The sequence below is a fragment of the Elephantulus edwardii genome, unplaced genomic scaffold (assembly GCF_000299155.1).
Source record: "Elephantulus edwardii isolate Elephantulus edwardi_28Jun2011 unplaced genomic scaffold, EleEdw1.0 scaffold00020, whole genome shotgun sequence".
In the NCBI taxonomy this organism is placed as follows: domain Eukaryota; kingdom Metazoa; phylum Chordata; class Mammalia; order Macroscelidea; family Macroscelididae; genus Elephantulus; species Elephantulus edwardii.
Genome location: NW_006399770.1, coordinates 5,483,701 through 5,493,689, shown reverse-complemented (window position 1 = coordinate 5,493,689; position 9,989 = coordinate 5,483,701). Strand labels below are relative to the sequence as shown.

The 9,989-nt window shown below is 41.9% G+C and overlaps 1 protein-coding gene across 2 annotated transcripts in view; it reads right to left on the bottom strand.

Moving 5' to 3' along the window:
- The window catches only part of RWDD3 (RWD domain containing 3), a 24,922-nt gene that overhangs the window by 3,578 nt on the left and 11,355 nt on the right, over nucleotides 1-9,989 (bottom strand). The window lies entirely within an intron of this gene.

The window sequence follows — 9,989 nt, the reverse complement described above, 5'->3', positions numbered from 1 at the left end:
TTTTCTAGTTAGACCTACCCGATAATTCTGGGAATTCCGAATAAACTCTTGTTGTTAGGTACCGTCAAGTCAGAAGTGACTCAAAAAAAAAAAAAAAAAAAGAAGTGACTCATCATTGACCCTCCAGCAGGTCTTCAAAGGTAGTAAATTGCCTGGGAGGAGACTGCCTATCTTTGTCTAACAGAACTGCTGGTGGATTGGAACTGCGTGCATCTGGGTTGGCAGTGCAACTCCTCACCACTAAGCCACCAGAGATCCAACAGACTCATTTTAAACATCAAGGAAGAAACAGTGTGCATTTAAAAAAACAAACAAACAAACAAACAAAAAAAACCAACTAAACAAACCTCAGTAACTATACGTTATATCCAAAGAAGGTAATTTTTCCGGCAATTCCAACTCCAGCAACGGCTGGAATGCCATGTGACTACAGGGTTGCAGAGAAACTGATGCTGGCGCCCTGTCTATGCAGTTCCCTCCTCAGTGAGTTCTTTCCTTACTTCAAATATATTTATATCAGTGTAACATGAAGGTTTTACAGCAGATACACTGAGAACGCATGGACAGCAATTCCACCTTCGCCGCCTCCATAAGGAGGGAAAGCACACGCAGGATGGGAGATGAAATGCTCTGCTCTCTTTCAGATTTGCTCGGCTTCACCCCTCTGATGTGTTCCACACCACTTCACCCCACTTTTCAAAAAGTTGATAAAATGTCAGGCTGATTCATTCTGTAGGGGGCAGAAGGCACAGATCAGAGGAGCGGTGTAGAGCAGACCCGGGTGCAGCCGAAGCTCTTTGAAGCTAACTTGCCTCTCTCCGCTACTACTTTATTCTCTCCACATGTTCTTGTTTTAGTCTTCTTCACAAGAGAGGCAGTCAAATCTTTCCCATTTTCATACCTGGGTTGCTGCTCAACAACCTCTACCACTGAAACCTAAGAAGGTAGCGCCATTTAAAAAAAAAACAAAAAAACCGCACAGAACATTAACACTGCTCCTGGCCATCTGATTCCATTTTATATAAAAGACATCATTACAGACATTGATTCCCACAGGGCCAAATATACATATCTGGTACACAGAGTTTTTCCATCACAGAATCGACAGTACTGGCTACAAAGCTCTAATTTTAAGCTCTGCTACCCTGAGACATAGGTAGTAACTATCGCAAACATCCTATTAAAATGATAGAATGTAGTTGGTATTATATTAGTAGAATATATGCTATACAAAGGGAGCTCTGGTGGCCTAATGGCAAGAAGCTGCACTGAAATCCCAAAGGTGTGTAGTTTGAGACCACAGCTGCTCTGTGGGAGAAGGACAGGCAGTCTTCTCCCATGCCATTAACTGCCTCTGTAAACCTGCCAGAGGGTCAGCTATGGGTTGGTTGCAACCCTATGATACACAACAACAACAACAACAATGCTATATAAAGAAAATACTTCCAAAACTAGCTTAGTACATAATCTTTCATAAGTTTTGCAAAATCCTTCCTGTTTCTGCCCCCATAATTACTTACACTTCTATATATACTGCTGAGATCAATATATTACATGAAATGGACATCATAAATAGACCTTCAGATAGCAGATGATTATGGAGCTAAATATATAGTCTTCAGAAATTTTTAGGGTGTCCACACTCTGTCTCAAAGGTGAGATACAATTTTTAAAATATTGTCACTAAAAATTACATCACTAAACATTCACAGAGCACGTACTAGGCCCAAAACAGTACAATAGGCTCTGACAACAGTACACAGGTATCTCTGGGCAGCACACAGATTGACTCATCCAACACCAACAAGAATGGGAGGTGTTCCATTGTTATGTGCCATTGAGTCAAACCTACTTAGAACTGACTTTTTATAGGATTTTCAGAGGCTGTAAATTACATGGTTCATTTATATAATGGAATAACACACAGCATGTTAATGATTTTGTAAATTATTACCTAACTTGGGAGGGACTAGAGAACATTATGCTGAGTGAACTAACTCAGTTCCACAAGGACAAATATGGTATAAAGCCATTATTGTAAAATTAGTATAAGAATTCAAGGGGGTGGGGGAAGGTGGAAGCAGGGGAATGGGGGATTAATCATGGAGTTGCATAATTTGATGGGTGGGGGTGAGGGAAACTGAAAGAACTGTTCTCAAAAACAATGTATTCAAATTTTATAAATAAACTAGTATGTTGTTGTTATGTGCTGTCGCTTGCAACTCATAGCAACCCTATGTACAACAGCCCTAAACCCTGCTCTATCCTGTGCCAATCGCACTGTCTCTGACATTCCCATCCTGATTACCCCAGTCACTGAATCAATCCACCTCATAGAGGGTCTTCCCCCCCTGCACTGTCCCTCCACCCTCCCAAGCATAATGTCGTCCTCCAAGGACCAGTCCCTCCTTACAACATGTCCAAAGAACGTTAGATGGAGCCTCAGAATCTTTGCCTCCAGGGAGCTGCCCAGTTTAACCCTTTCCAGGATGAATCTGTTTGTTTTCCTAGCAGTCCATGGTACTCTTCAATACTCTCTCCAGCACCACAGCTCAAAGGCATCAATTCTCCTTCTATCCTGTCATTGTCCAACTCTCTGACGCATAACAAGTGATAGCAAAGACCATGGCCTGTATCAGGAGCACCTTAGTCTCCAGAGAGACACCATTGCTCTTCAGTACTTTGGAGAAGTCCCTAACAGCAGACTTTCCCATGGCAATACGTCTTTTAATTTCCTGGCTACTGGTGCTGAGAGTGTTGACTGTGGAGCCAAGAAAACTAAAACTGTGAACAATCTCAATCTCTTCACCATCCATCCTGATGCTGCCAACTGGCCCAATGGTGAGAATCTTTGTCTTCTTGACATTGCGCCTCAATGCATATTAGAGGCTGCAGTCCTTGACCCTCTGCAGCAAGTGCTTCAGGTCCTCATCAGTTTCAGTAAGCAGGGTTGTGTCATCTGCATAACGCAGATTGTTGATAGATCTTCCACCAATCTTGACCCCACATTTCTCCTCATAAAGCCTGGCTTCCTGGATAATATGTTCTGCATACAGGTTGAAAATTTATGGAAACAGAACACATCCCTGGTGTACACCCTTCCCAATTTTGAACCATGCAGTGTTTCCTTGCTCCATTCTGACCACTGCCTCTTGGTCCAAGTATAAGTTTCTCATTAGCACGACCAAGGGTTCTGGGATTCCCATTCTTCTCAGAGTCAGCCACAGTTCGTTATGATCCACACAGTCAAATGCCTTTGCATAATCAATGAAACACAGATAGACATTCCTCTGGTATTCCCTGCTTTCAGCCGAGATCCATCTAACATTAGCTACAATATCCCTAGTACCATGACTCCTTCTAAACCCAGCCTGGACTTCTGGCAGTTCTCTGCTGGTGTGTTGTTCCAGTCATCTTTGGATAATCTTCAGTAGAATCTTGCTTGCATGTGAAATTAATGATATTGTTCTATAGTTTCCACACTCTGTTGGTCACCCTTCTTTGGAATGGGAACAAATATAGATCTCTTCCAGTCAGTTGGCCAAGTGGTTGTTCTCCAGGTTTCTTGGCACAACTTGGTGAGCATATTCGGGGCAGCATCTGTTAGCTGAAATATGTCAATTGGTATACCATCTATTCCTGGAGCCTTATTTTTTGCCATTTCCTTCAAAGCAGTTTGAACTTCTTCCTTCATCCCATAGGCTCTTGCTCATACGCTGTTTCATGAAATTCTTCTGTGTCTGCCAATTCCTTTCGATACAGTGACTCAGTATATTCTTTCCATCTTCTTTTAATACTTTTAATAGGAAGAAGAAAAAAACTAGTATAAAATTAAAAAAAAAAAAAGAAAAAATTACCTGGGAGGAACCTGCCCATCTTTTTCTGGCAGAGCAGCTAGTGGATTCAAACCATGTGCCTTTGCATTGGCACTCACCACTAGGCTACCACAGCTCCCTGAAAGGGTGGCCATATCCATATAGTTTTCTGAACTGCTCTTTCTATACCTTAAAATCTCTTTATAAAGACACATACACACAAAGTAGATCATCATTATTGGCTGATTCTGTATTTGCAAATTTGCATACTAACTAATAATAAACTCAACTAAAGATTCTCACCACTGGGCCAATAGGCAGCCCCATGATAGATGGAGAAGAGACTGAGGTTGTTAACAATTACAGCTTGCTCGGCTCCACAATCAACACTCTTGGCATCCGCAGTCAGGAAATCAAATGATGAATTGCACTGGGAAAATCTGCTGCCAGAGATCTCTCCAGAGTACTAAAAAGTAACAATGTCCGTCTAGAGACTATGAAGCACCTAATCCAAAAAAGTTAACTTGCAATTACTTGTATCAGAGACCTGGACAGTGACTAAGGATGACAAAAGAATTGATGCCTTTGAATTGGGTGCTAGAGAAGAGTCTTGAACATACCATGGACTGCCAAGAAAACAAACAGGTCTGTCTTAGGGTGAAACCAAATTTCTCCTTAGAGGCTAGGATTTTGAAGATCCGTCTCACATACTTTGGGCACGTGGCAAGGAGAGACCAGTTCCTGGAGAAGGACATGCTTGGAATGGTGGAGGGACAACACAAAAGAAGAAGACCCCAGATGAGATGGATTGATATGTAACTGGGGCAATGGGGGTTGGTGTGTCAGTATTAGTGAGACTGGTTCAAGACAGGACAGGCTTCAGAGCTGCTGCACATAAGGTAGCTATGGGTCGTAGGAGTCTCGCCAGCACATAACAATTGCCATCAAGTCAGAACCAACTCAAGACTGACCTCTGTTGAGTTTCCGAAGCTCTACATACATCACAGAGAAGAGACTAACCACCTTTGTTCCATGTATTTGATCTGCCAAAAGGGCATGACCTTTTACATTAGTATGGACTAGGTCATGAGATCTCCCTAATATCTACGTACAATCTCCACATCAACACTTACAGCACTTTTGCAATCACTTGTAAGTATAACAAAGCAGTAAAAATTCCCAGTCACCCAATGTGTATGTTCCAAGCTGAGGTCAAATAAGACGAGGTTCTGCCCTCTCGTTTCAGCCCTTGAGCTGTTAAGTGTCCTTCTCTCAGCCTATTTAGTACATGCTTGTGCTTGTTGCTGGTCATGCTGTTGTTTAAAAGAGCTCCAGGCCTGATGCTCAAGTACCATCTAGGGTTCCTAAGCACAAGAAGGTTGTGGTGTGCCTTACAGAGAAAACAGGTATGTTAGGGAAGCTTTACTCAGGCATGAGTCATAGTGCAATAAGTTCAATATTAGCAAAGGAAAACTATCTTGAAATTTTTTTTAAAAAACCAACCACCTCAAACTCATTGTCACCAAGTCAAAAATGACTCATAGGAGATCGTCCCATTGGTTTTCTGAGGAGACTGTCCATCCTTCTCTCGCAGAGCCCCGGGTGAGCCACCAGACAAGTGCCACCTCTGGGAGAGAAGCACAACCGCCTAGGGCCTGCCCCACCAGCATGCCATATATTGAAACAAACTATCTTTAAACAAAAATATACATTTTTAAAAAGGCTACAGAATGAAGAGATATAGGAGCCAAACCCATTGATTAAATGGATTCTAACTCACTCATGGTGGCCCACCAGTGGGTTTTTGAGGCTGTAATTCTAGAATGAAGGGCACTGCCTCATCATTCTCCTAAGGAATGGCTGGTGAGTTCAAATTGCTAATCTTTCGTGAGCAGCCACCAGGGCTCCATCTCGTAGCCATGGAGGTGGAATCCTTGCTCACCCTCCACTGGGTTTCTCAGGCAGACAGCACAGGAAGAGAGTGCTTATCTTTCTCCACTGAAGCAGCAGTGTTGTTGTAGGTAGGTGCTATCATTGTAGGTAGGTGCTGTCGAATCAAGTATGACTCATAGCGACCCTATGAACAAAAGATCTGAACCCTGTTCTATCCTGTGTCATCCTCACACTTCCTGACACACAAGAATCCACTGCAGCAGTCACCATGTCAATCCACCAGGTTGAGGATTTTGCTCTCCTTTGCTGACCCTTCATCCTTCCCAGAATCATGTCCTTCTCCAAGGAATAACCCCTTCTAGGAACATGCCCAAAGTATGTGAGGCAAAGCCTCATCAGTTCTGTCTCCAAAGAGCACTCCAGCTTCACCCTCTCCAAGACATATCTGTTCATTCTCTTGGCCGTCCATGGGATGTTCAGTGTTTTCCTCCAACACCATAACTCAAAGGCATCATTTTTTCCCCCTTCTTCATTGTCTAGCTCTCAGATGCATAGCAAGTAATCGGAAAGACCATGGCCTGAATCAGATGCATCTTAGTTCTCAGACTGACATCATTACTCCTCAATAATTTGGAGAGGTCTCTAACTGCAGATTTTCCAACTGCAATGTGTGTCCTTATTTCCTGACTGCTTGTACCAAGGGTGTTAATTGTGGATACAAGCAAGATGAAGCTCTTGGCAGACTTATTGACTGGAGCTGCTAATGAATTCAAATGACCAGAGAAGTGCCACCTTTGCATTGGCAGCATGATTTCCTGTGGCCTCTGCCACCATATGCTCCCTTATGTATTAAAGGGTGCATAAAAATGCTGTTACCAAATACTCAAAACAACTTAACTATTTGTCCTCTTTAGGAGTGGGGCTGTAATTGGGTATTTTCTAATTCAATATTTGCAGTGACTTCATAGTCACTAACGAATGCATATAACAAGACAACACTATACACAAACGCATGCTCACACAGTTGAAAAGCTTTCTACAGGTCTGGCCTCGCACAGCTTATCAGGCTGTGAACCTTTAGTTACAAAATTTGACTCCACCAGCTGCTCCAAGAAAGAAGATGGTAATGTCTCCAATAAAGATGTACAACCTCTAAACCTGATACTGGGTCGCTAGGAGTCGGAATCAACAGCAGCAGATTTGGTCTGGGATTTCTGAGCAGAGGGCGCTGGCAGTTTTGCTGAAGAACATCTGGTAACAGCTTTGGAAGTTATCTCCAAGACAGAGGTTTGGTTCCTGATGAGTGAGACAAAGAAAACATTCTTTCAGGACAAAGGTTGGGCAGCTTTGTTAGCTATCCCCTTATCAATGAGTTTATGAGTATAATATTCTAGGTTTCTCAACATGATTTATAAATTTCCTTCTGATGAAATTAAAAGAAAAAAAAATTGGATTTCCTAGCTCAGAGTTTTTCAAATAAAACACAGATTCACTGTCTACCCTGGGTAGGCAGGCTCTACTCAGGCCACCTCCACACCCACCACCCCATGGACCTAGAAGACAAGGGCAACTGCCTGTTGTGTCGTGAGGAATAAACCAACTAAGTCCATTTGAATGCATGGTCTCCTTAATCAGCCAGATCAATGGATGTGTGCCTAGCAGCTAAGGCAGTCACTGCTGCTTGGGAATTATCTGTTGCTTGACATATTGTACTTATTTATTCTTTCACTGGTAAAAAGTTGTCCTTCCAACCCAAAGGCATGTGGTTTGAATTCACCAGCTGCTCTGTGGAAGAAAAATGGGCAGTCTCCTCCCATAAGATTTACTGCCTCTTTGGACCCACTGAAGGGTCAGCTTTGAACTTGACAGCACATAACAACAGCAACAACTTTCTTCATTATTCTTCAGAGAAAGAAATGCCCTCCACAGTGAACCCTTACTATCTCCAAGAAACTGTGCCAATTATCACGTCTCTTGTCCTCTTTATATCCCCCCTCTCTGCTGTTTCCTTCTTTTCTGCTCATAAAAATATTTATCAACTTCTTGTTCCAGAAATAAATCTCAATGATATTAATTCCCTTACGCTACAGACTTATCATTCCCTGTCCTTCCACTCTCATGTTTAAAAAATATAGCTCTTTCCCACTGCATCTACTTTCCTATAACCCAGTTTCCCTTAAATTACTGATACTTAAACTGCTATTATCATTTCATCAGGTCTCCCCTGGACCTCTCCAGAGTGCTAAAGAGCAATGATATCAGTCTAAGGACTAAGATGCACCTGATCCAAGTAATGGTGTTCTCAACTACTTGCTGTACATCTGAAAGATGGACAATGACTAAGAATAACAGAAGAAGAATCAAAACCTTTGAGTTGTGGTGCTGGAGAAGAGTACTGAATATACCATGGGCTGCCAAGAGAACAAACAGGTCTGTCCTGGAGAAGGTGAAACCAGGGTTCTCCTTGGAGGCAACTTTGTCTCACATACTTTAGGCATGTTGTCAGGAGGCACCAGTACTTGATGAAGGACATCATGCTTGGAAGAGTGGAGGGTCAGCACAGGAGAGGAAGACCCTGGATGAGATGGACTGACACAGTGACTGTGTGTCAAAGATAATAAGGTTGGCTCAGATGGAGCAAAGTCTAGAGCTATTGTTTATAGGGTCACTTACTATGAGTTGTAGTCAACTTGACAGTATAAAACAACCGCGTCCATCATGTCTCTCTGAAGTTCCTTTCTCACACTTTACCAACGACTTCTAAATTGCCATAGGAAAGGAAAGGGTTAATGGGGCAGGCCCAGGGAACTCAACTTCCCTTGCCTATTCCTCAAATTTGCCCCTCCCCAGGAAAAAAATTGTCTTCAGGGCTGGCCCTTGGATAGCTCTTGGGAGTGAGCCCTTAGAACATTCTGTGCAATTGCCCAATAAGAGTTGTTGTTCTTGCTCATCACAGGATTAAATACTTAACAGTAAACCTAACCAGAAGCACAAAGGATCTATTCAAAGAAAATTACAACGCATTATTGCAAGAAATAAAAAGAGACCTAGAGAAGTGGCAAAATAACCCTTGCTCATGGATAGGAAAACTTAACATTGTGAAACCGACAATATTACTAAAGGCAATTTACACATTCAATGTAATCCCAATAAAAATACCAACTCCATTCTACAAAGAGATGGAAAGGGCAATCTCTAATTTCATTTGGACTAGAATGAGGCCCAGAATAAGCAAAGCACTCCTTAAAAAGAGAAACAAGGTAGGAGGCATCTCACTCCATGATTTTAAATCCTGCTACACTACCGTCGTGGTCAAGAAAGTGTGGTACTGGTACAATCACAAACATATAGATCAATGGAATAGAGAATCCAGAAATGAGCCCATCTACCTATATGGTTAACTGATTTTTGACAAGGAGATGAAATCAGTTAAATGGGGAAATGACAGCCTTTTTAACAAATGGTGCTGGCAAAAACTTTGAAAACTATCTGCAGAAAACTCAAGCATGAGCCACACCTCACTCCATACACAAAAACCAGTTCAAAGTGGATTATGGACCTAGGACTAAAACCAAGGACTATAAACTTCATTAAAGAAAAGCTTGGAAGAAGTCTCGAAGTCTTAATCCACAACATAAACAGTCTTCCAAGAATCCTGGAAAATCTACAACCACCAGGAGAAGATAAAATAGATGAATTGGTTCTTCGAAGAATCAAATCCCTATGCACATCCAAAAACTTCTCCAACAAGACAAAAAGGGAAGCCACAGACTGGGGGAAAAATTTTGGTAATGACATGTCAGATAAAGGATTTATATCTATAATTTATAAAATACTCAAGCACCATAACAAGATAAAGATAAATAACCCAAGACCCTTCACCAAAGAAGTCATTCAGATGGCCAACAAGCACATGAAGAAATGTTCTAAATCCCAAGCTCTAAGAGAGATGCAAATCAAAACAACTATGAGATATCATAGTAAGAATACCAAAATTTAACAAAACAGCAAACATTTAATGCTGGTGAGGTTGCAAAGAAACTGGAACCCTTAATCACTGTTGGTGGGAATGTAAAATGGTGCAACTACTATGGAAGGCTGTATGGTGCTTTGTCAAAAAGTTGCAAATAGAAATATCATTTGACTCAAAATTCCACTACCGGAAATATATCCTGAAGAAACCATAACCGCCACCTAAGCAGATATATGCACACCCATGTTTATTGTGGCTTTGTTCACAATAGCAAAGAGCTGGAAACAACCCAAGCGTCCATCAACAAA